The sequence below is a fragment of the Ornithorhynchus anatinus genome, chromosome 1 (assembly GCF_004115215.2).
Source record: "Ornithorhynchus anatinus isolate Pmale09 chromosome 1, mOrnAna1.pri.v4, whole genome shotgun sequence".
NCBI classification, from domain to species: domain Eukaryota; kingdom Metazoa; phylum Chordata; class Mammalia; order Monotremata; family Ornithorhynchidae; genus Ornithorhynchus; species Ornithorhynchus anatinus.
The window spans coordinates 84667042-84692360 of record NC_041728.1 but is presented as its reverse complement, the minus strand read 5'-3'; the positions used below and the strand labels follow the sequence as shown (position 1 = coordinate 84692360).

The window sequence follows — 25319 nt, the reverse complement described above, 5'->3', positions numbered from 1 at the left end:
TTGACCTGCTGGGAATCAAAATCTTTAATTTCCTCTCTATCATAATAAGTAACAAGTTTTGATTAATTATGGTATTTATTAAGTGCTTACTATATTCCAAGTACTGTACTAAGCACTGGGGAAGATACGAGTTAATCAGGTGGACACAGTCCCTGTTTCACATGGGGCTCACAGTCTGATGAAGCGGAGGAACAGATATTCAAATCCCCATTTCTCAGGTGAGGAAATTGAGGCACAGAGAAGTTGCTCAAAGTCACACAGTAGGAAAGTGGCAGAGCTGAGATTAGAACTCAGCTCCTCTGATTCCCAGGCTCATTAGGCCAAGTTGGTTCCATTGATTAATACACTGATAAATGTTTGGGATATAAGGAAGACTTCTACTAATGGAAGAAATTCTGAATTCCCAATCAGGCTCTTGGGCCTCTAGCCCTTTCTTAGGAACTCTCTAATCCTCCCCCTCCCTTTATCCATCTTCCTCGATGTCTCTCAAAATATATCTCCTCTACCTGTGCCTTAAACACCATCACTCATTCTCCTTCACTCCCTAATCAAGGCCTTCCTCCTCTTGCTACCTCTATCATATGCTAGATCCATCTTCTCAGCCTTCAGATTTGCTCTTCTCTCTCCTATAATAAAGAGAGAAGCTTTCTCTAGATCTTCGTGTGTTCTCCATTTTCTTCTCCTTTTCTTATCAAAACTTTTCAAGCATGTTGTATACACCCAACATCTTCACAGCTTTCTTCTTGTTCTACTGTTCTGCAAACCATTTCCTCCAAGTCCCAGCAAATGTACTCAACTTGGTGTTACTGGCAAAAGCTCTTTATTCTGTTATCTAGTCTTTCACTAATTAGAAAACGCAGTGGTTTTTCCCTCTCCACTCCATCATGATCACACTCACCGAGGTTTCCCACGTCCTTCTTAGAGCCAAATCTAATGGCTTTTACTCTGTCCTTATCTTCCTTGACCTTTCAGAAGGTCAGAAAACCAGGTTGACAATATCCTATTCTGGGGAAGATAGAGACTCCTTCCACAGTGCCCAAAAGCTGGTGCCTTTTCCAGCAGTGGAACAAGAGTCCATCAAAAGTCACTTGAGTATGTCTCTAGTGTCCTCTTTGGATGCTATTTATTGGATCATTATGAATAGCTGGTATGGCCCATGGAATTTTTTTTTATTAGCTTTCCTTTTCAAAGAAGGAGTGTGGAATTTTCTACCCCCACTTCTCCCTCTCAACCCTCTTCTTTCACTTTAAAACCAACCAGAAGTGAAAGCCCCTTTAATCTTCTCTTACCCATATGTCCCTGTGGCAGTGGGGATGAGAAGTTGGTGCTGAGAGGGGTGGAGAGAGGGAGAATTAATTATCTCTTTCAACATCCACCCTGAAGAGGTTTTCATCTGGAGATATGGAAACCAGGACTTTGAGTCCTGTGGTTGTGGTAACTCTGAAAGGGCAAAATTCAGTTCAATAGACCAAATGCCAAACCTGCAAAGCAGAAAATGACTCAGCTCCAAGACTCTTTCCCTTATTTTTATGTCTGCAATAAACTTTAATAAATCAGATTTCATGACCTTTGACAGCTTGTATGAGACAGCATATCGAGGGCATTTTCTACTTCATAAAAATGTGATATTATCAAAGCATCTGTGATTGGAGGAAAAGAATAGATCACTGTGTAGCCAAGCCAGGGACCTCTTAGTAGTTAGTGTCAATTTCTGAGATTCTAGTACTATCATGGGAAATAGCTCACTGCCAGGAACATACAACATTCCCTGCCCACCACAAGTTTACAGTCTAGAGGAAGAGACAGACATTAATATAAATAAATTATGGGTATGTAAATAAGTGCTGTGGGGCTGAGGGGAGGGGTTGGTAAATAAAGGGAACAAATCAGCAAATACATACTGCTTTATCTAGAAGTTAAGATGTCATCTAAACAAAGTCTCTAGGAGTGTGCATTTTGGGTTAACTTCTATTAGCAAATAAAATACATATGGTGAAAAATCAATAATCTTATTTATAATTCAATGTGCTTAAATTGACTCAGTTGAATGCATGGTCACCACTTCAGACGAAGCTTGTGACTTTTAAAAAACAAGAGGAAAGGAAATAATCCACTTGAAAATCATACCTTTTTTTTTTTAACAAAATCTTCCATGCCAGGGAGGGCAAATGTGAAATCTGAAAGTCAACTAAGAGAAATAATTGTGGTATTTGTTAAGAATTTACTCTGCGCCAAACACTACACTAAGCTCCAGAATAGATACAAAACAATCCGTTACAGCGCAGTTGCCGTCTCTGGCCACTAGCTCTCTTTAAAGTGGAAAGAGCACAGACTTGGGAGTCAGAGAATGTGGGTTCTAATCGCACTCTGCCACTTGTCTGCTGTGTGACCTTGGGCAAGCCACTTAACTTCACTGTGCCTCAGTTACCTCACCTGTAAAATGGGGATTAAGAGTGTGAGCCCCACATGGGACAATCTGATTACCTTGTATCTACCCTAGTGCTTAGAACAGTGCTTGGCACATAGTAAGCGCTTAACAAATATCATTACTATTATTTCTCAATTTCCTCCAGATTAAATGATTACGGTATTTATTAAGTGTTATATTATGTGCTGAGCACTGCACAGAAGGCTGGGGTTGATTAATCAATGGTATTTACTGAGCACTTACTGGGTGCTAATTAAATTGTACTAAGCTCTTCAGAGAGTACAATACAACAGAATTGGTAGACATGTTCTCTGTCCAAAATGAGTTTACAGTCTAGAGGGAAATACAATAAACAGTTTAGACAGAGTCTCTATCTTTCCAGGAGCTGCAATCGAACTCCTTAGATTATTTTCCCTGCCATAAATCTTTCATGGAAAATTATTGTTTCAGAATTCTCCCACTAATCATTTCCAATGATAAACCATATGGCATTTGGGATTACTAATTTGCAGATGTAACCCCCGGTCACAAGGCTGGAAGATCTTCCAATCCATCTTCCAAATCTTTAACCATTCTCAAGGAATTGCAATCTAAGAATTCTGTAAGCAGCAGGGCCTAGTAGATAAAGGCCTGGGAGTCAGAGGACCTGGGTTTTAATCTAGGTTCCACCAAGTACCTGCTGTCTGACCTTGGGCAAGACACTAAACTTCTCAGTGCTTCAGTTCTTTGTCTGCAAAATGGCGATTCAATCCTTGTTCTCCCACCTTCTTAGACTGTGAGTCCCATGTGGGACCTGATATCTCATATTTAACTCAGCAATTGGTACAGTGCTAGGTGCGTAGAAAGCACTTATCAATTATTATTATTATTATCATTCTTACTACTATCATCATCATCATTAATAAGCCTTGGAATGAGAAAGTTATTTCTAATGTTTAGCTTCAATTCTGCATGACACAGTTTGAACCCATTCCTTTTGTCCTGTCCCCAGAGGAAATGGATAACAACCATTCATCACTACCCAATGATAATGCTAATACCCTTGAAGATCGAGTTCTCCATCAAAGCTCTCTCTTATTTAACCAGATGACTAATTTCCTTGCCCTTTTCTTAAAGGATGTAATTATCAAACCTTAAATAATTTTTGTTGTTGTTTTCACTCTGTTTCACATCCCAAACCAAAGCATCCTTAAAAAATAAAAGTCTAAAATCCAGGTTCCTACTTTAGTTTCTATATGCCCTGCTCATAATTATCCCATTATTTCATTATCAATCAATCATATTTATTGAGTTCTTACTATGTGCAGAGCACCATATTAAGTGCTTGGGAGAGCACAATACAACATAATTAGCAGAAACAGTCCTTGCCCACAAAGAGTTTACAATCTATTATTATACACAGTTATTTTTTTCAAGTGTGTCACTAGCTGACTAATTAGTTTTTGGCAAACCGTCCATGATGAATACTAGATTTTTTCTTTCTGCCAGATTCATGCCAATCTTTCCCTACTTTACATTTAAAACGATTGTTCTTCCAAGTGGATTACTCCACATTCGTTATGTTTACATTTCATCTTATTTGTATCTACCCTTTTGTCAAAACCATTTTGAATTACAATCCATTTCCTCCTGGTCCTAGAAAATGTACCCAACTTGGTGTTCCTGGAAAACACTCTTTATTCCATTATCTAGTCTAACTCACTAATAAGAAAACTAAATAGTGCCAAGAACCCAAGCCCCATGAAACCCTTCAGTATTCCCCTATACGGATGCCATTCCACTCTTTGGGATCGTCCAATCAATTCTGTAGACCTAATGAGGATGAATCAATAATCAATCATATTTATTAAGTGCAGAGAATTGTACTAAGCCCTTGAGACAGTACAATATGTCAGAGTTGCTAGACATGTTCCCTGCTCACAAAGAGCTTACAGATGGTGATGGGATACTTAATTTTTTGCTGAATATGTATGTCACTTATAAAGATGCAAATGATATAGATATTACTCATTTATATGACATTTTTATCTTGTGAAGTATTGTTGCAACTGATCTTATATTTTCCGTTCTCTAGAATTTCCTATAATATGGGGGATATGTTCTTGAAGAACATCATGTAAAGGAAACACTGTATTACAGTATACATTTTGACTTGATGCCATTCCATCTGATATTGCACTGCAATCTAACCAGACAGATCCCTAATTCTCCAACAGCATCTGTTCAAAACATATAGTGAAAACACATGCTTAGTACAGTGCTCTGCAGATAGTAAGTGCTCAGCAAGTACCAATAATAGACCCCTAGGCTATAGGAGTACTGATTTATTAAACATTTTATTACAAATGATTAGACTTTTTTGCCTATAGTCCTATGTGTAATTATACCAAATAAACCCATGTGCAGCATCTCATTAATAAAGTTAATTGTGATCCTGAACATGTAGGAAGCAGTAAAATATCCATAATGTGTTATATTTCTTGATGAACAGAGGCTTACATAGGATTCATCAGAAGAGTACCTAATGAGGGGTAGAAGAGGATAAAGGTACAGAAAGGGATTGTAGGCAATGTATAATTATAATACTTATTAGTGAAGGGGAAATTCCAAATGTAGCCCAGATAGACACACTGTGTCTTCCCTTAAATATCATTCCCACCATCCTCCTCTTTCTTAATTCCATCTTACCGAGTAGCACATTGTACTAAGCACTTGGGAAAGTTCAATATGAGGAGAGGTAATCCATGCCCACATAGAACTTACAGTTCCACAGGGGAAGATGAACATTAAAATAGATTATGGGTAGGGGAAATAGTAGTGTATAAGAACATTTACATGCATTCTTATGTAATGACTTCTACCTTTGGGATGTCCACTTCTAGGTGACTTCCTGGCACCTTAAATTTACTATGGGCAAAATTGGACTCCACCTCTTCTCCTCTTTTATTATCTTACTGACTTTCCCATCATTATTGACAATGTCTTCATGTTTAAAAGTTGCAACTTTGGCAATGCCTTTCCAGCCCCTCTCATTACCTTCGGATTCAACTGGCAACTAAATTCTGCCCTTTCCGCCTCTAATATTTTATGGATCTGCTCCTTCAATCAGTCAAAATGCTTCCTTTCCATTTGACAATAACCTCTCTGGAATATGCTCTTACCACCTGTCTGGACTACTGAAACAGCCAATTATTGGTCTTCTAGAGCCCAGCATCTCCCTTTATAGTCCATCCTACCTACAGTTACATGTAGCATCTTTCTGAACTGTACAAATTGTCTCACTCCATTCATTAAAAATCCCCGAGATTTCCCATTTCTACTCCTATAAAACTCACACTCATAACCCTCAATGTCAAAGCTCTACTTCAGTTGGCTGCTCTCTTCTGCAACATCCCAGCTCATGCATTTGGCAAAAATTTCCAAGCAAACCTCAAGACCATCCCTCTTGTTTGGCCATTCTGCTTCTGACATATTATTCACACCTTTTTCCTGCTTGGGCTTTCAGATTCTCTAGGCTTGTGTCCCTCCCATCCTCCAAAGCTCTCTTAAAATATACTTTCCTCTAGAAAACATCCCTTAGTTGATTCTTTCACTTTTCCAGTCACCCATTCCTTGGGCCACTCTCAAGAAAGGAATGGCTCTCTTGGAGCAAAAACTCCAAAAGAAATGAGAGACAAGGAGGCACAGGAGAAAACAAAATCAAAGTTAATGTAACACAACAAGGGACACTTTCTGTATACACACTATGGCTGGGGCTGTGGATCCTACAGTGACCTTTTCAGCTACATGTACCCCTCAGTGAACTTCAACATCAGTGGTGTTTCATTCAAATAACTGAGAGAGGAATCAATGGCTCTGGAGCAAGGTGGGCAATTAGGCAGGATTACCTGCCATGCCCAGATGGAGCTCCTTGTATTACCCCCTACTCTGAGTGTAAGTACCAAAGCCTGCCTAAGTCACCACCCGGAATTCTATGATGGATTGGCACATTTTGCTCTACTATCCTTTAATCAGGCCGAATTTTTCCAAATAAACGAGTGGTTTATAGTGGCTACTGATTGAACATCTTCACAGCTGAAATTATTAGATGGTCCAATCTTTCAGTAAAGGGGGTGGTATGTGCGAAATTGGGGGTGGACTTTCCGTGAAACTCTGTACCAGGAAAGGACTCAGGCTGACCATGGGCATGTGGAGCAGAGAGGGTTGCATGCTCAGGGAGAAGACTGTCCATCAGAGATGTGAGAGCGCACGGTTTTCTCCAAAAAGGGTTTGTCCTGGCTTTCCCTCTGTATCCTCTGGTCTCAGGGGCTGCTGCTTCTCTGGGGGATGGAAATGAGGTGGAGGAGCTGTGTGGGTGAAGGGGAGGGTGACTGCAGTTTCTGCCACTGGACCAGGGGACAGAAAAGACACTCCATCAGGGATGGAGGGACTGAGGTTTGCTTCCACCCTCATCAGCCTAGACTCTGGGGCAATGGCCAGGATGGGGAAAGGAGGAAAGCACCTGTAGGTCCTCAGCAGACCCTGGACCTTTGGTCCTGGCTTCTGAGAAGGCAGAGGAGAAGAAATGAGAAGCCTTGTGTTGGTTTTATTTTTATTTAAAATAAAAATGACAAAAATAAATCCCCCAAGGCAGGGATGACCCTGAGATTGGAAAGAGCTGTGGTCACCACCCAAGAGGTCATACCATGTCTCCATCCCTGCCACACAGATGGGCACGGGACAGTGCACCAGTGCTTAGAACAATGCTTGGCACATAGTAAGTGCTTAACAAGTACCATAATAATAATTATTCTTATTATAGAGGGTGGACACCAGGCTGGTATCAGATATTACTGGCAGAGAGAGTCGACACCCCTTAGGGATTGATAGAACTGATAGGTCAGCCAGACAAATTTGTCAACTAAATGCCTTTTATGCAAATCACACCCTCTTGCAGGCCCATTCTGGGGACTTGAGACAGACTTTCTGCCTCATGCAAAAGATAGAACAGTATTCATTATTTCGGGATTTATAGGCTGGTTGGGAGAAATAACCAACTTGCAGCTGAAACTTTCGTAAGAATTCTTGATTGATATATTTCAGGAGCAAGAAGTCTAAATTATCCAAGACAAATCTTGCTTAACTTATTTTTAGAAGCGGAAGCATTTAGAACTCTGGTATTGAGATGTTGTTGAAGTGCATCTTTTTTTTTGTCGCATTTCAGGCCTAATCATAGAGATTGTTTTAAAGTATGTAGGACACCTAAAGTCAGTCATACTATCAGTCAGTCACATTTATTAAGCACTTACTGTGTGCAGACCACTGTATTAAACACTTGAGAGAGTACGATAAAGCAATATAACAGACACGTTCCCTACCCACCATGAGCTTGATCATCCCATGCAAGCCAGCACCTCTAAAACAGAATTCCTCATCCTCCCACCCAACCCTGTCCCCTATCCTGTTTTTCATCATTATAAACAACTTTACCATTCTCCCTGCCTTACAGGTCTGTAATAATAATAATGATAATAATAATGATGGTAATTGTTAAGCACCTACTATGTGCTGAGCACTGTTCTAAGAGCTGGGCTAGATACGAGGTAATCAGGTGGTCCAGGTTGTCCACACTCTTAATCCCCATTTTACAGATGGGGTAATTGAGGCACAGAGAAGTTAAGTGACTTGCCCAAGGTAACCTTGGCATCATCCTCCACTCATCTCTCATTCGACCCATGTATTCAGTCTGTTACCAAATCCTGTCGGTTTGAACTTCACATCTTCTCTGGAATCTTCCCCCTTTTCTCCATCCAAACTGCTACCATGGCAGTCCAAGCACTTATCATTTCCTTCTTTGACTACTACATCAGCTGACCTCCCTTCCTCTAGCCTCTCCCTCTTCCAATCCATACTTAACTCTGTTGTCCACATCATTCTTTTAAAAAGGCCTACAGTCAATGTCTCCCTACTCCTCAAAAGCCTCTAATGGTTGCCTAGTCATCTTCACATCAAATTCCTTATCATTGGCTTTAAGCCACTCAATTAGCTCTTCCTTTCCTACCTATCTTGTTAAACTCCTACTACAACCCAGCCTACACACTCCACTCCTCTAACACTAGGCTACTCACTGCACATCTTATCTGTTTTGCCTATGACCCCTTGCCCATGTCCTCCTTATAGCCTGCTGGAACTCCCTCCTCCTTCATATCCACAGACAATGACTCTCCTTGTCTTCAAAGCCCTTCTAAAACCACATCTTCTCCAAGAAGGCTTCCTTGATTAACGTTTCATTCCCTTACCCTATTCACCCTTCCCTCTGCATTTTCTATGCACTTGGATCTGTACCCCTTAAGCACTTCGATATCATCACATCCCCAGTCCCACAGCACTTATGAACGTATTCTTATATTCTATTTCCTCTAATATCTTTCTCCCCACATTAAACCATAAATTCCTTGAGGCCAGGGGTCATGTCTAGCAACTTTATCTCCTTAGTGCTTGGTAAAGTGCTCCACACTTAGTAGGTAATAATAGTAATGATAATAATGACAATAATAATAGTAATAATAATGGTATTTGTTAAGCACTTACTATGTGCCAGGCTCTGTACTAAGCATTGGAGTGGATACAAGGTAATCAGGTTGGACAGAGTCCCTGCCGCACATGGGGCTCACAGTCTTAATCCCCATTTTACAGATGAGGGAACTGAAGCCTAGAGAAGTTCATTCAATAGTATTTATTGAGCGCTTACTATGTGCAGAGCACTGTACTGAGCGCTTGGGATGAACAGGTCGGCAACAGATAGAGACAGTCCCTGCCATTTGACGGGCTTACAGTCTAATTGGGGGAGATGGACAGACAAGAACAATGGCAATAAATAGAGTCAAGGGGAAGAACATCTTGTAAAAACAATGGCAACTAAATAGAATCAAGGCGATGTACAATTCATTAACAAAATAAATAGGGTAATGAAAATATATACAGTTGAGCGGACGAGTACAGTGCTGTGGGGATGGGAAGGGAGAGGTGGAGGAGCAGAGGGAAAGGGGGAAAAAGAGGGTTTAGCTGCGGAGAGGTAAAGGGGGGGTGGCAGAGGGAGTAGAGGGAGAAGAGGAACTCAGTCTGGGAAGGCCTCTTGGAGGAGGTGAGTTTTAAGTAGGGTTTTGAAGAGGGAAAGAGAATCAGTTTGGCAGAGGTGAGGAGGGAGGGCGTTCCAGGACCGCGGGAGGACGTGACCCAGGGGTCGACGGCGGGATAGGCGAGACCGAGGGACGGTGAGGAGGTGGGCGGCAGAGGAGCGGAGCGTGCGGGGTGGGCGGTAGAAAGAGAGAAGGGAGGAGAGGTAGGAAGGGGCAAGGTGATGGAGAGCCTTGAAGCCTAGAGTGAGGAGTTTTTGTTTGGAGCAGAGGTTGATAGGCAACCACTGGAGTTGTTTAAGAAGGGGAGTGACATGCCCAGATCGTTTCTGCAGTAAGATGAGCCGGGCAGCGGAGTGAAGAATAGACTGGAGCGGGGCGAGAACCTGATTACCTTGTATCTACCCCAGCACTTAGAACAGTGCCTGGAATATAGTAATGCTTAACAAATGCCAACATTATTATTATTATTATTATTTTTATGGTATTTGTTAAGTATTTACTATGTGTCAGGTACTGTACTAAGTCCTGGCATGGGTACAAGCAAATTGGGGTGGACACAGTCTCTATCCCACTTAGGGCTCACAGTCTCAGTCCCCATTTTATAGATGAGCTCAGTCTGGGAAGGCCTCTTGGAGGAGGTGAGTTTTAAGTAGGGTTTTGAAGAGGGAAAGAGAATCAGTTTGGCGGAGGTGAGGAGGGAGGGCGTTCCAGGACCGCGGGAGGATATGACCCAGGGGTCGACGGCGGGATAGGCGAGACCGAGGGACAGTGAGGAGGTGGGCAGCAGAGGAGCGGAGAGTGCGGGGTGGGCGGTAGAAAGAGAGAAGGGAGGAGAGGTAGGAAGGGGCAAGGTGATGGAGAGCCTTGAAGCCTAGAGTGAGGAGTTTTTGTTTGGAGCGGAGGTCGATAGGCAACCACTGGAGTTGTTTAAGAAGGGGAGTGACATGCCCAGATCGTTTCTGCAGGAAGATGAGCCGGGCAGCGGAGTGAAGAATAGACCGGAGCCGGGCGAGAGAGGAGGAAGGGAGGTCAGAGAGAAGGCTGACACAGTAGTCTAGCCGGGATATAACGAGATCCTGTAACAGTAAGGTAGCCGTTTGGGTGGAGAGGAAAGGGTGGATCTTGGCGATATTGGAGAGAAGTGAAGTGACCTGCTCAAGGTCACACAGCAGACAAGTGTCAGAATCTGGATTATTCATTCATTCAATTGTATTTATTGAGTGCTGTGTGCAGAGCACTGTTCTAAGCGCTTGGAAAGTACAATTGGGCAACAGATAGAGACAATCCTTACCCAACAATGGGCTCACAGTCTAGAAGTGGGGGAGACAGATCACAAAACAAAACAAGTATAAAGGCATCAATAGCATCAAAATAGATAAGTAGAATTATAGATGTATACACATCACTAATAAAATAAATAGAATAATAAATATGTACAAATGTACACAAGCTTGTGGGGCAGGGAAGGGGGTAGAGCCGAGGGAGGGAGTAGGGGTGAGGGGAGGAGGAGCAGAGGAAAAGGGGGCTCAGTCTGGGAAGGTCTCCTGGAGGAGGTGAGCTTTCAGTAGGGCATTGAAGAGGGGAAGAGAGAGCTGGTTTGGCGGATGTGAGGAGGGAGGGAATTTCATGCCAGAGGTAGGATGTGGGCCAGGGGTCAATGGTGGGACAGGCAAGAATGAGGCACACTGAGGAGGTTAGCAGCAGAGGAGCGAAGTGTGTGGCCTGGGCTGTAGAAGGAGCGAAGGGAGGTGAGATAGGAGGGGGTGAAGTGATAGAGACCTTTGAAGCTAATAGTGAGGAGTTTTTGCTTCATGCGAAGGCAACCACTGGAGACTTTTGAGGAGGGGAGTGACATGCCCAGAGCGTTTCCGTAGAAAGATAATCTGGGCAGCAGAGTGAAATATAGACTGAAGTGGGGAGAGACAGGAGGATGGGAGATCAGAAAGGAGGCTGAAGCAGTAATCCAGTCGGGATATGATGAGAACTTGTACTAGCAAGGTAGCAGTTCGGATGGAGAGGAAAGGGCGGATCTTGGCGATGTTGTGAAGATGAGACTGGCAGGTTTTGGTGATGGATTGGATGTGTGGGGTGAATGAGAGCAGAGTCAAGGATGACACCAAAGCTGAGGGCTTGTGAGACGGGGAAGGATTAGAACCTAGGTCCTCCTTTCAGGCTGGTGCTATATCCACAAGGCCACGCTGCTTTGCTATTGATTGATGATTGATATTTTACTGTTAAGCAGAAGCTAGGGGTTCATTAGAATCAGTGATAATAATAATAATAATAATGATGGTATTTGTTAAGCGCTTACTATGTGCAGAGCACTGTTCTAAATGCTGGGGTAGAGACAGGGTAATCAGATTGTCCCACGTGGGGCTCACATTTTTAAATCCCCATTTTTACAGATGAGGTAACTGAGGCACCGAGAAGTGAAGTGACTTGCCCAGGGTCACACAGCAGACAAATGGCGGAGCCGGGATTAGGACCCACGACCTTTGACTCCCAAACCCAGGCTCCTTCCACTGAGCCACGCTGCTTCTCATCAATCAATCAATCAATCAATCACTCACATTGATTGAGTGCTTACAGTGTGCAGAGCTCTGTCCTGACTGAACTCTTGGGAGACTAGGTATATAATGGAGTTGGGAGACATGTTCCCTGCTCACAGTGGGAAAAGTGGGAAATGCAACAATATGGTAAGAAACAATTCTTAATGTGCACACAGTGTGGAACAGATCATTGGAATCCAGGTGTACTACTTATGGCATTTGTTAATGGCTTAACTATGTGCCAGACACTGTACTAAGCACTGGGGTGGATACAAGCAGATCAGGTTGAATACAGTCCCTGTCCTACATGGGGCTTACAGTCTTAATCCCCATTTTACAGATGAGGTAACTGAGGCCCAGAGTAGTGAAGTAACTTGCCCAAGGTCACACAGCAGACAAATGGCAGAGCCAGGATTAGGATCCATGATCTTCTGACTCCCAAGCCCGTGCTATCCACTATGCCAAGCTATTTCTCATGTTGCTTCTCATGCTGCTTCTCAGGTGTAGGAAACAGATCACTGGAATCCAGGCATAGGACCGTTTGGAAGTAGGTTGAGCTGTGATCATGATAATAATGATGGCATTTGTTAAGTGCTTACTATGTGCAAAGCACTGTTCTAGAGCTGGGGGGATACATTGTGATCAGATTGTCTCATGTGGGGCTCACAGTCCTAATCCTGATTTTACAGATGAGGGAACTGAGGCACAGAGAAGTGAAGTGACTTGCCCAAAGTCACACAGCTGACAAGTGGCAGAACGGGGATTAGAACCCATGACCTCTGACTCCCAAGCCCAGGCTCTTTTCACACAGGGTTATTCTCTCCCAGTGCTTAGTTCAGTATTCTGCCCACAGTAAGAGCTTAATGAATACTACTACTAGTATGACTACTGCTACTACTATTCACTCATTCTTTCCATCATATTTATTGAGTGCTGACTGTGCAGAGCACTGTACTAAGCACTTGGGAAAATACAGCAATAAACAGTGACAATCCCTGCCCACAGTGAGCTCACAGTTTAGTGGGCGGGAGGGAAGACATCAATACAAATAAGCAGACACCAATGTAATTAATAAAATGACGGATATATACGTAGGTGCTATGGGGCTGGGTGGGGGGAGAGGAAAAGGGGCAAATCAGGGTGACGCAGAAGGGAGCAGAGTGGGAAATGAGGAAAAGTGGGGTTCAGTCTGGGAAGGTCTCTACTACTATTACTTCATTACCCAATTTATTTTGTTAATGAGATGTACATCACCCTGATTCTATTTATTTGCTATTTCTTTAATGAGATGTTCTTCACCTTGATTCTATTTATTGCCATTGTTCTCGTCTGTCTGTCTCCCCCGATTAGACTGTAAACCCGTCAAAGGGCAGGGACTGTCTCTATCTGTTACCCATTTGTACATTCCAAGCGCTTAGTACAGTGCTCTGCACTTAGTAAGTGCTCAATAAATACTATTGAATGAAAGAATGAATGAATTACTATTAGGGCACTCCCCTTGGGTCCCACACCTCGCAGAAAGTGGGACTCTAGAGAGCTGTTGTCAGGCAGAGTGAGAATGGGGGATCTTGAGACCTGTTCGTGCCAAATCACCAGCTGTCTGGCCTCTCCTCACCATCCAACACCCATGAGGCAGCAGCTCTTCCTCTTCAATCAATCAATCTTCAATCAGACTGCAGGATTGATAGGGTTCCCTCTCTAGACCATGACAAAACTTTACACGTACCTTCATCTTGACTATGCCTTAGTTTGGCCTGTAGAATTTGAAAGAGATGGAAAATGAATTCTATCACAAACTGAGGCTCAGATAATAAATCATGTCACACATATTACATTGTGTCAGAATGATTCAATCACAACTATAGGTCTGTATTTTATCTGAAGTGGTTCCATATTTTGTTTCAGAGATAATCTGTTTTAATTATAGTTGCTTTCACCTAATTCTCTTCTTCTGAAGGTTCTCAATGTTATAAGTGGAAAAAATGGCCATTTGTAAAGGAGAAAATCAGCTCAAAAGCTTTTATATTTGCTTGTTACTCCCATAAACTTTTCTCATTGGCTAATTAGGAAGCTATGTCAAATTTTATTGAGTTTTCTGAAAACCTTTACTTTGTTATTTAATAGATAGCTCGTACTACAGATAATAGCTTCAAAAGATATGCCTAAAACATTATCCAGGAGACACATTGACTTAAATGATATGTTCCATGGACTCATTGAAAAACTTTAAAAGCCATTTCACTGTATCATTTAGTAAGGAAATTAAAATCACTTGAAAATAAAAATGTATAAAAAAGCTCAAATGTCCTCTGTTAAATGAACTATAGTTGAAGCAAAGCCATCTAGCTTCAAAAAATCCTCACAAATGATTTAAACCCCATAAAAAGAAGAAATTTAGAATTTTGCCTGCAACTCTGTCACATTTAGTTTAACCAGAAGAACACTGTGATCAGACTGTGTTTCAGACACAACAAACTTACAAAGTGCTTTCTGTCTATGTACATTCCAGGGTGCTGTGAGCTTTCCACAAGACTAATAAGAGAATTAAAAGTTAATAAACAAGTGAATTTTTTTAAAATTTGACTTTAAATAGTACTTCAAACTGAGATTTTGAAAAGGATCTGGCTTCAACAATTCAAACAACAAAATGCTTCCTCAGGCAAACCACGCCTGCTCCGCAAATCTGACACTGCTTCTTAATTCTCATCTATGCAGCTTTAACACAAAAGCACAATTAACCACATTTGGGGCTTTTAGTAAAGCAGGATCTTGAATTAGTCTAGCTAATGTGTGACATTTAAATATTAGGGGGATTCTGGGTTCATCCAGGCAAAGCTCCATTTAGTTAAAATGAAATTAGTAATAATAGCATTTATTAAGCACTTACTGTGTGCAGTGCACTGTACTAATTGCTGGAAAAGAATATACAGGTGGAAATTAAAATGAAGCTCACAATTTTAAATTGCAATAATTACACTGAATGGACAAAGTTTGTATTTGTACTTCTAAATCAACTTACTTTTCTTTCTATAGATGGCAATTGACAAATCTGCAATGGCTGTTCCCATTATTTAGTGAAAAGTATCACAGATCATTTTATAAATGAAGGTTTAATTACTAGAAGCTCCAGAATCTACTATAAATCAAGCAGATTAAATACTAGGCTGGCTTGGATATTCAAAATGATTTTCAATACTCTTCTTTCTATGTTGTAAAGACCAGGACAGTATGATAGGAGAAGTAATTTCATTGGCTTTGCTATTAACTATCACTGAGCTTAAACTGGTAACCTAGTTTCATCTGAATTCCTGTTCAATTTTATAGCCGGGCGGCTACCAGCTAATCTTACTAAGGAGCAAGGTATCTCTTTCTCGATGGACTCGAGTGAAGTAGCAACGAGATGCTGTGGAGAAGAAAAGTTTTGAAATTACATAGGACTTTCATTTTGAATGCTGTGGTTAAGGAATTCTAACAAGAAACAAACAAGAGGGATCATTTTGTACAATAGACAATTTGAAATTATTTGTAATTGTGTACTCCCCTAAGGGTTCTGGTTCAGACCAAACATGACTTTATATAACCTTGTCATCACCCTCCTTGGAAAACACCTTGCCTTGTTAAATTGAGATATTTAAGACAACTAGGCCATGGGAATTATGAATCATATTTATATGAAACATTGAGTTAAAAGAAATTATGAAGCTGAGTCCTCAGCACCTCAGGATTTTAAACATCAATCACTGGTATTTATTGAGTGCTTACTGTGTGCAGAGCACTGTACTAAGCACTTGGGAAAGTTCAGTACAACACAGTTGGAAGACACTTCCCTGCCCACAGTAGGTTACAGTCTAGAGAGGAAGACAGACATTAATATCAATAGTTTAATTTTGGATATGGAACTAAGTGTTGTGGGGATGAAGGTAGAGGGAATTTCAGGTGAAAATCAAAGGGGACAGGTCCAAGTGCATAGGTGATGTGGAAGGGAGAGGGAGTCAGGGGAAAGGGGGCTTATGGGGAAGGCCTCTTGGTGGAGATATCATTTTGAAAGTGGGGAGAGTGGTGGTCTGGCATATATGTAGGGGGAGGCAGTTCCAGGCTAAAGGAAGGATGTGGGAAAGGGGAGGGTGATGATATAGATGAGATGGAACCATAATAAGCAAGCTGGCCCTAGAGGACTGAGATATGCAGACTGGGTTGTAGTAGGAAATTAATGAGGTAGAGTAGGAGGGTAGAAGCTGATCGAGTGCCCTGAAGCTGATGGTAAGGAGTTTCTGTTTGAAGTAGAGGTGGATGGACAATCACTGGAGGTTCTGGGGGAGTTAGGAGATGTAGACTGAACGTTTTTCAGGAAAATGATCTGGACAACAGAGTAAAGTATGGACTGAAGTGGGGAGAGACAGGAGGCAGGGAGGTCAGTGAAGAGGTTGATGCCGTAGTCAAGGCAGGATATAAGTGCTTGCTTAAGCGTAGCAGCAGTGTAGATGGAGAGGAAAGGGTGGATTTTAGTGAGGTTGTGGAGGTAGAATTGACAGGATTTAGTGACAGATTGAATATGTGGGTTGAGTGAGAGAAGTGAGGGCTTTTTTGTTTGTTTGTTTCTACGGTATTGTTAAGCATTTACTATATGCCAGGCACTATGTGCCCCTCTAGACTGTAAGCTCATTTGTTGTGGGTAGGAAATGTGTCTACTAACTCTGTTATATTGTACTCACCCAACGCTTAGTATAGTTCTCTATATATGGTATGTGCTCAATAAATATGATTGATTGTACTACGTGTTGGGGTAGATACAAGCTAATGAGGTTGGACACAGTCCATGTCCTATGTGGGGCTCACAGTCTTAATTCCCATTTTACAGATGAGGTAACAGAGAAAAGTTAAGTGATTTGCCCAAGATCACACAGAAGAGGATGGTGGAGTAAGGATTAGAACTCATGTCCTTCTGAATGCCAGGCCCATGTTCTGTCTACTAGGAGAATAACAGCACGGCTAGGGGCTATTGAGATAGGGAGGATTGAGATATTTTCTACAGTGATGAAGAAGGATGTGGGGGAGGACAGGGAGAGATGGTAGAGGAGAGATGAGAGATGAGAAATTCTGCTTTGGACATATTTTGTTTGATATTGGTGGTGCATTCAGGTAGAAATGTCTTGAACCCAGGAGAAAATGTGAGACTGCAGAGAAGGAAAGAGACTGGAGCTGAAGAGGTATATTTGGGAATCATTTGCAAAAAGGTAGTAGTTGAAACCATGGGAATGAATTATTATCATTATTATTCTTTTTCAGTGCTTGCTATGTATCAAGCACTCTTCTAAGCACTGGAGTTAATCAAGTCAGACACAGTCCCTGTCCCAAATGGTGCTCATATTTTAAATAGTATTGAAATCCAATTTTACAGATGAAACAAAATTGAGTAATTGAGGAGTTAAATGATTTACCTAAGTTCACATAGCAGGCAATTGGCAGAGCTAGGATTAAAACCCTGTTCCTCTGAGTCCCAGGCCTGTGCTCTTTCCAGTAGGCCATGCTACTCCTTGTGAGTTCTTCAAGGGAATGAGTTCTCAAAGGGAATGAGTATAGATGGAAAATTGAAAAGGACTTAGAACTGAATCTTGAGGGACTCCCACTGTTAGAAGGTGGGAGGGAGAGGAGCAGCCAGAGAGGTAGAAAGGAGAACCAACAGAGGACAGTGTCGATGAAGCCAAGGATAGTTAACGTTTCAATGAGAAGGGGATAGTCCACAGTGACAAAGGCAGCTGAGCGGTCTAGTAGGTTTAGAAACAATATTGATGAGTATTTAAAACCAGCACAAATCAAAATGTATAATCTTGATTGGTATTTCTGGCTTTTAGTTTGTGGGCTTCTGTGTCAGCCTGTTTTTCTGCCATCCTTCTTCTCCTCCCATGCTGCTCTGAGTCAACTGTGTTCTGTGGCCACTTTTCTGCTCTCACCACTGCAGTTCCCCTTCTCCATTCCCCCCGGGGTTGCTCCCGTCACCATTTTATGAGGTCCTTTGTTGCAAGAAATGAATCTTTGAACTGAATTGGAAAAAAGAGATTTAAGTCTTTGTGTCAAGAGCTTGTTGCTTCTACCTCCAAATTTAAACACGATGGATGAGGTCCAGATTTCTGCAGTGAACCTCAGGATTCTCTCCAGGAAAGCCAATAAAAGTAATACCCATTGTTTTGCCTTCCTTTCCTGGCTATCAAGACAGGGACATGCTTCTGCAAGCAGCTAGAGATGTAGAATGAAAAGGGCAGTATCTTATTCTTCTCCCTTGTCAATTTAGAACACGTGTGCAGAAATTTGAGCTGGCACAGATCAAGAGACTTTCTAGCACTGAAACAACCTAGCAATCTGCCAATTAAAGTCAAATGACCTAAACGAGGCAGAGGCACCTTTTTTGGTGATGTAATGGGAAGAGCCTATGGATAGCGATGTAGTGTTCATTTATTCATTCATTCATTCAATCATCTTTATTGAGCACTTCTTGTATGCAGAGCACTGTACTAAGTGCTTGGAAAGTACAATACAGCAATGAAGAGAGAAATCCCTGCTCACAACATGTGTACTCTCCCAAGCTCTTAGTACAGTGCTCTGCACATAGTAAACCCTCAATAAATACCATTGATCATGATAGTAGGAACAAGAATGAGGAGTTCTAGACTGAACCTGATATATTTGTCCACGAAGTCTACCATTTTAAGGTCCAGTAATGTACAAAAATATGTCACTCTCCAGACTTGCTCCATCGCTTTTAAAGTACAGAGGTTCACACTGGGCACACTATGGCAATAATGGCCCAACACATACAGAGAAAATTGCAGAGATTACTTCCAAACTCTTATAGGTTCACCCACATTTCAGTGAGTTTCCCCCTGGAGCTGCTATCAAGAAAGGAAGTGGTAGAGAAGGGTATAAAAGGAGTTTGAGCCTTCCCTTGCAGCCATGCAGGAGTGAGCTTGGAATCCAATTTGGGCTAGTTCTTTATTCATTCATTCATTTATTCATTCATTCAATCATATTGATTAAGCACTTACTGTGTGCAGAACACTGTACTAAGGGCTTGGGCGAGTACACTCTAACTATAAAAAGACACATTCCCTTCCCACGATGAGCTTACAGTCGAGAATTCTTCCCAACATGCTCTCTGCACTGAGTTCGACTGCAAAGTTTTCATCCTTCACATTTGAACAAAAACCTGATCTTGTTTTCTTCACGGATTCTAGGACATTTTGAATCATGAAACATGAAAGTCCCAGCAAATTTTGGAGCTGCTGCCCTGACCCCATCTGAGAGCAAGTTTGAATCCAAACTGTGCTAGGGAAGTCCTCCCATTCTGTTCTCTGCCCAGACCTAGTTGGACTGCAGAGTTTGCACCTGCTCATTTTGAAACCAAAACCCAACTCAGGAAATCATCAAATTAGTAAGCTATGCTAGCTTCATGGCTGACAATCTTTAAGGATTCACCAAATGGCAGCCACAAAGGCACGGTTCCTTTGGGGAATCATGGAGAACTGGTCTCATCACATCGGGCTATCCATAGAGATGACTGAACTCAAAAATCATCATCCTAAAAAGGGTGGAGAGGTGATATTTAAAATATCTTTTTACATAGTTTACATGCCCTTTTCCATTAAACATCATCTTTTCAACAGTTCCTTAAGACAGACAATACATTGCTGACTTGATGGAAAAATCTTCAAGTTAGTTTTGATAAAGTAATGTGGATTAAATTTTCCATCTGTTATTGTTTCAAGGGGGCTTGTTTACACTAGGAAGTGAGATATGACAAAGGTTATAATAATTTGTTGAAAATGTCTGACCACAGTTCTTTGGTCAGAAGCATTTCTCTGTAAAAAGACTCACAAATTTATCCTGTAAATAGGTTTTAAACGGCTTGCCCCTTGACCTTGTCTATGAATATAAGAATGTAGCATGCCAAATTATCTGAAAATGAAAAAAATATGTAAATGTACAAAGGCCCCATCAAGATAACTGTTCATAATTTTCTGTTCAAAAAGAGAATGACCTAAGGATCTTAATCTACATTTAAAACTTCATACTTTTTCAGTTTGAAAACCCTAAAGATTCTTTGATTTGCAGGATATATCTGCTAATAAAAAATAATTCATGGATTATGGTTTTTTGATTTTGCTTTATAAAACCTATTTGAAAAACTTCAGATTTTGTTAGGCTTGATGGGTCTTCCCATCTTTTATGCATCAGAAAAATACCTTACCTTCTGCAAAGGACAAAAAGACAGTTAATTGGCATGATCTGAGAGGGTGAGCATTTTGTGGCCTAAATGGACATTTTGAAAAAAAACCGTGAAGAGGAAACACTTGCTAACTGATTTGCTTCCGGGGATTAGTAGTAATTGATTGTAGGAGCATATGGATAAAAAGACTAGAGTAGTTAAAAATACTATTGCCTAGACCTCAAACTGTTCAAATTCAAGTTCCATTCTTCCTTCTCTCCTTGTTCAGAAGAGGGTTGTATAGGAAGGAAGAGGATGCCAATATTGTAGTATTTAAAAAACACTGAGGAATTCAGTAGGGATTTGGGGGGTTGACAAATTATTCAGCAAGTTCTTTAGACTCCATTTGCTTGGAAAGCAGAATTTTTTCCTCAATTTAAAAATGCCAAAATATGATATAACAGTGTTGCCAGTTTTGCTTCATGGACATACATTTTAGCATGAATGACTGTTTCTAATTTGACTTTCCAAGTTCTTTATGATCTCCAGAAGCAGAGGGATTATTGCATTAGTTCTTAAGGGATTTTTATGCCTAAATTCTTCTGGGTAAATTCTTCTGGAAGGGAAACTACTGGTATTGTGGAATTCCACTGAAGTGTGGGTGAGCCTTTAAGAGTTTGGAAGTATTCTTTCACTCTATCAGTTGTATTTATTGAGCACTTACTGTGTGCAGAATATTGTAGTAAGTGCTTGGGCGAGTACAATATAACGGAGTTGGTAGACATGTTCCTATTCTTCCCACTGCTCTTGGCACTAATTACCGGTGCAGCATGTTCAGTAGCTGTACTTTATAAGGGATGGAACCAAACTGGAGATGTCTCAGAGAAGAGGCCCAGTGCAGATTAAATAGATGGAAAGTGGGTCCTAGGAAGAAAGATGAAAAAATTGGGGTTTTTAGCATAGAAGAATAGGCTAAGAGGTGACAACAGCCTTAAAGGACCTGGGTTCTAATTCTGCCTCCACAATCTGTCCAACATTGAGAAAGTCACTTCACTTCACTCTGTGCCTCAGTTATTTTACCTGTAAAGGGGGATTAAGATTGTGAACTCCTTGCAGGACAGAGATTATGTCTAATCTGACATCCTTGAATCTATCACAGCACTTAATAGAGTGCCTGGCTTATAGTAAGTGCTTAATAAACACTGCAAAAAACACATTCTCAAGACAAAGGGTTTTTATGGGGAGGATACTACCCAGTTGTTCTCCATGTCCACTGAGAAGTGCTTAGTACAGTGCTTTGCTCACTGTAAGCACTCAAAAAACATCATTGATTGATTATGTGAGCATAAGGAAGTGTATTAAAATTACAGCAGGAGAGAATTTGGTTAGTCACAGGTCCCAACATTACATTTTTAAGGATATCAAAGTCCCATGAATCAAAGCTCCACCGCAAGCTCTCGCCTATCCTAAAAAATGGAATGCTGGGACTTTGAGGGGGCTGTGGTTTCCTGGGGCAGGAGACCTCTCCTTACTTTCCATGGAGGTTTAAAAGTGCCTGGTTGGCCCTGGTATTTGATTGGAGATAAAGTAAAGCTCCTTCTCTAGCCCCTGGAACCCAGTGAAGCTCAAAATCAGGAACAGAAAACAAGTAATCAAAGAAAATATTATTGAAGATGCCAAAGACAAGGTTCTGCAGAAAAGGTATTTGTCAGTTTCCTTGGGGTAGGATCCCAGCCAGCAACAAAAATACCAGAAACAATCTAAAGCAGGAAGACAAAGACCAACCCAAAAAAGCTATGAAAGCAACCTTCAAAGGACCCATTTTCTTCCTTTGTCCTTTTGCTGACACTTCTCCTTGGACCCCAACAACTGCTCCTTTCCGATATCTCAACGATATTATGTGAATTATCATATTATTCTTGGAGCTTTGGAGAGAAACCAGAACATAAACCATGCCCCAAAATACTCAGCAACAGCCCCAATGGACCCAACAGACTAAACTAAATAAAGATATCTTAGCTAGGAGCTTAATCAGCTATTTCCAAAATTGTAATCGCCGATATCAGAACCACGGCTGACCACCCACCAGAACACAAAGAACACACTCCTGAACTTCTGCTATCGAAGTGCTCATCCCTTTGTTTTACCTCGTCTTGCTTCCACTCTTCCAGGAGCCCAGCCTGAACAAACAATGGAGAATACAGAACAGGCATGGTTGTCTGACACTCAGGTGACATAAATCTGCCCTTTACAAATCAACAGCTGCCTGCCTTCACATCAGCTCAGCCCTTTATTTACTCCTTAACATTTACCTCTTGACTCTCAAAGACCCACATATAATTTAGGAGTTATTCAATGGAATCACCAGATTAAGCAGTTACTGCTGCTGACAACCTCTCCTTTAATCTTTGGTCTTTTCTGACCTCACCATGCTTCTGGATCTCTCTCCCTATAATCAGCTTATCCCTGTTCTTCCTTCCCAGAGTCACCCCTGTCCCCCTCTATCCAGCTCCACCCCCAATCCTGACCTTCTTTCAAAACACAGTCCATCATCCCCCTCCCTTGCACTGGCCCCCATCAACTCACTTCCATTCAAATCCTCCGCACTCCTCACACTGTCCGCTTCTCCTGTTCCATGCTCACACACAGCTCAGCTAAATTCAGCCTGTGGAATCTCAGCTCAATCATGGGAAAGCTTCCCTTCCTCCTTGATCAGTTCCTGAGCTACCCACTGCTCCTGCTCCTTCTCTCTATTACCAAAATCTGGCCTTTCTAAAATAACACTTCCTCTCCTGCCACTGTCTCCAGAAGGGGCCTAATATTCTCCCACTCTCCAAGACTTGCTGGGAAAGGGGAAGGAATTGGCTTCCTTTGTGCTCCTCAATCCTGCTTTTGCACCATCCTACCTCCACCATCTCTCTTTTTCTTCCTTTGAATTCCATAACATTCATCTCTACCACCCTCTCCAATTACTTGTAATGATCATCTTCGCTGGCGCCTCCTCCTCCTCCCATCCTTTAACTGTTGGAGTTCCTCAAGGGTCTGTTCTTGGCCCTCTTCTGTTCTCCATTTACACTCACTCCCTCGGTGAACTCATTCGCTCTCACGGCTTTGACTACCATCTCTATGCAGATGACACGCAGATCTACATCTCTGCCCCTGTCCTCTCCCCCTCCCTTCAGGCTCGCATCTCCTCCTGCCTCCGGGACGTCTCCACCTGGATGTCGGCCCGCCACCTAAAACTCAACATGAGCAAGACTGAGCTCCTCATCTTCCCTCCCAAACCCAGTCCTCTCCCAGACTTCTCTATTACCGTGGATGGCATGACCATCCTTCCCATCTCTCGGGCCCGCGATCTCGGTGTCATCCTTGACTCGTCTCTCTCGTTCACCCCACACATCCTATCCGTTACTGAGACCTGCCGGTTTCACCTTTACAATATCGCCAAGATCCGCCCTTTCCTCTCCACCCAAACGGCTACCTTACTGCTACAGGCTCTTGTTATATCCCGGCTAGACTACTGTGTCAGCCTTCTCTCTGACCTCCCTTCCTCCTCTCGCCCCGCTCCAGTCTATTCTTCACTCCGCTGCCCGGCTCATCTTACTGCAGAAACGATCTGGGCATGTCACTCCCCTTCTTAAACAACTCCAGTGGTTGCCTATCAACCTCTGCTCCAAACAAAAACTCCTCACTCTAGGCTTCAAGGCTCTACATCACCTTGCCCCTTCCTACCTCTCCTCCCTTCTCTCTTTCTACTGCCCACCCCACACACTCCGCTCCTCCGCCACCCACCTCCTCACCGTCCCTCGGTCTCGCCTATCCCGCCGTCGACCCCTGGGCCACGTCCTCCCGCGGTCCTGGAACGCCCTCCCTCCTCACCTCCGCCAAACTGATTCTCTTCCCCTCTTCAAAACCCTACTTAAAACTCACCTCCTCCAAGAGGCCTTCCTAGACTGAGCTCCTCTTCTCCCTCTACTACCTCTACCACCCCCCCCTTCACCTCTCTGCAGCTATACCCTCTTTTCCCCCTTTCCCTCTGCTCCTCCCCCCCCTTCCCATCCCCACAGCACTGTACTCATCCGCTCAACTGTATATATTTCCATTACCCTATTTATTTTGTTAATGAATTGTACATTGCCTTGATTCTATTTAGTTGCCATTGTTTTTACGAGATGTTCTTCCCCTCAACTCTATTTATTGCCATTGTTCTTGTCTGTCTGTCTCCCCCGATTAGACTGTAAGCCCGTCAAACGGCAGGGACTGTCTCTATCTGTTGCCGACTTGTTCATTCCAAGCGCTTAGTACAGTGCTCTGCACATAGTAAGGGCTCAATAAATACTATTGAATGAATGAATGAATCATCTATAACTCCCCTCCTCCACATTTCTGAACTATTTTGATCCCTTTCTCACATTTCTTCTTTTTTTCCATCTGGACATTGATCCGTAGGGACTTAAATATCCATGTGGATAGTCCCCATGTCATTTCCACTGCCCACTTCCTCTCACTCCTCAACTCACTTCTCAACTCCAATGACCTCTGCTCCACCTCTTCTCACACTCACCAACTTGGATACATGCTCAACCTCATCATTAGTCACTGTACAATGTCTACTGTTGCCAGTTCTGAAATTCTGAAATCTGACTACAACCTCTTTACCGGCCTTCTCTCCAACACACCCACTCCCTAAAAATCTGTCCTGTTCCCTTACAGAGACCTGTGATCTAATGACCCTCCTCCAATTTTCTAATATCATCATGCCCAATTTGGTCTCTAAACTCAAACTACCTCCCTTGATCCATAAATTGACACCTTTAAAAGTGCCCTCACCACTGAACTCAACTCTCTGGCTCCCCTGCTCCTGAGCTGATTGGTTACTACTAATGTGCAAACCTGGATCACCTCCGCGGTCCACTTCCTTCTCTTCTTTTCTTGAGCTGAAGGGTACCGCTGGGGAAATCCAGACACCAGGCTGACCTCGTCCATCCTCTCCTGCTTTAATTTTGTCCTATTCTTTACCTGGC

The 25319-nt window shown here is 42.3% G+C and overlaps 1 protein-coding gene across 1 annotated transcript in view; it reads right to left on the bottom strand.

Moving 5' to 3' along the window:
* The window catches only part of KCNQ5 (potassium voltage-gated channel subfamily Q member 5), a 564859-nt gene that overhangs the window by 153858 nt on the left and 385682 nt on the right, over positions 1 to 25319 (bottom strand). The gene's annotated exons all lie outside the window — the stretch shown is intronic.